Source organism: Mus pahari, chromosome X, assembly GCF_900095145.1.
Source record: "Mus pahari chromosome X, PAHARI_EIJ_v1.1, whole genome shotgun sequence".
Taxonomy (NCBI): Eukaryota; Metazoa; Chordata; class Mammalia; order Rodentia; family Muridae; genus Mus; species Mus pahari.
The window spans coordinates 29734006-29735814 of record NC_034613.1 but is presented as its reverse complement, the minus strand read 5'-3'; positions in this window follow the sequence as shown (position 1 = coordinate 29735814).

The following is a 1809-nucleotide window of genomic DNA, read 5'->3' as shown; positions in this document are numbered from 1 at the left end:
GGGGTCATTTGGGATAGCATTTGAAATGTAAATTAAGAAAATATCTAATAAAACAATTAAAAGAAAAAAAACCTGTCTCCACATTTTCTTTATCCATTCTTCAGTTGAGGGACATCTAGGTTGCTTCCAGTTTCTGGCTATTACAAATAAAGCTGCTATGAACATAGTTGAGCAAGTGTCTTTTTGGGATATTGGGTTATCTTTTGGGTATTTGCCCAGGAGTGGTATAGCTGGGTCTTGAAATAGAACTATTCCTATTTTTCTGAGAAACTGTCAAATTGATTTCCAAAGTGGTTGTACAAGACTGCACTCTCACCAGCAATGATGAAGTGTTTCCCTTGCTCCACATCCTTGCCAGCATGTGCTATCTCTTGAGTGTTTGATCTGATAGGTATTTTGATCTGATAGGCATTCTGATGGGTATTTTGATTTTCAGAGTTGTTTTGATTTGCATTTCTCTGATGGCTCTTTAGTCAGAGAACTTTGAACGTTTCTTTAAGTGCTTCTCAACCATTTGAGATTCCTCCGATGAGAATTATCTGTTTAGCTCTGTGCCCCATTTTTAATTGGGTTATTTGAGTTGTTAATGTCTAACTTCTTGAGTTCTTTGTAAACTTTGGATATTAGCCCTCTGCAGCTTACACAAAATTCTAGCCTCATGAGAAATCAGGACCCTGCCCCCACACCCAGTCTGTTTGAATCCTTGCAACCAGCATTCCAGGCCTGCCTATAAATGACCCAGACCTTGCCCCTGCCCATTCCACCTGGACAGTCTTAGTCCATGCTAGGGTCAAGTTACCTGCTCACCATCATAGCTTCGTGATCTAGACAACTGGTTCTTAGTGATCTAGACAACGTGAGGGTCTGTGACTCCTTTGGGGGGTCAAACAACCCTTTCACAGTGATTACCTAGGACTACCAGAAATCAGAATTCATAAAAGTAGCAAAATTACAGTCATGAAGTAGCAATGAAAATAATTTTATGGCTGGGAGGTCAGCACAACATTGGAAACTGTATTGAAGGGTTGCAGCATTAGGAAGGCTGAGAATCCTTGAGCTAGACCTTCCTCTCCTACACATCCTCATACTCCCAGACCCAGCTAGATGTGCTCCAGCGTCTTGCCCATCAGTTTAACCTAATGAAGGCTTAAGGGTCCCTATATGCCTCACACTCACAGGTCAAAATTGGGTTACAAAGCCTGAATACAAGATGTAGCTTAGCTTAGGATCTATGCTAGAAGTGGGGGTCTAGTATTGTAAGAGCAAGAGGTGGTTGAGGACTCCAAGGAAAGTGTCTTCCAGATACAACAGGGTTGATGCACACACATATAAACTGACAAGTGTCTCTGACAGCATGTAGAAGATCTGCATAAGTTCAAGCCAGACAAAATCAGAGCATAGAGAAGGGAAAGGGAGCACAAAGCCACACTACTAACCAAGAAGTTTAGAATTGATACACATGGGGAACGGGATTCCATTTTCTCTAATGGAATCACACTGGGTATATCAACCATAATCTAAGGCAAGACTCCATTCCCAGGAATAACTAGTCAATACAAAATACACTCAAAGTTTTTTCTATGCTTTTTCCCCCTTTGGATTGTTGTTTTAATTTGTGGGTTTTTGTTTGCTTTATTAGACGTTTTAGGGAGTGTTGTTTCTGTTTTTTGTCTTTTTTTTTTCTTGAGATAGAGCATGAAGTTGAGTCTGTTGGGAGATGAAGAGGTTCTGGGAGGAGTTGAGAGAGGGAAAGAAAGGACAAAAATATATTGGATGAAAAAAGTGTGTGTGTGTGTGTGTGTGTGTGTG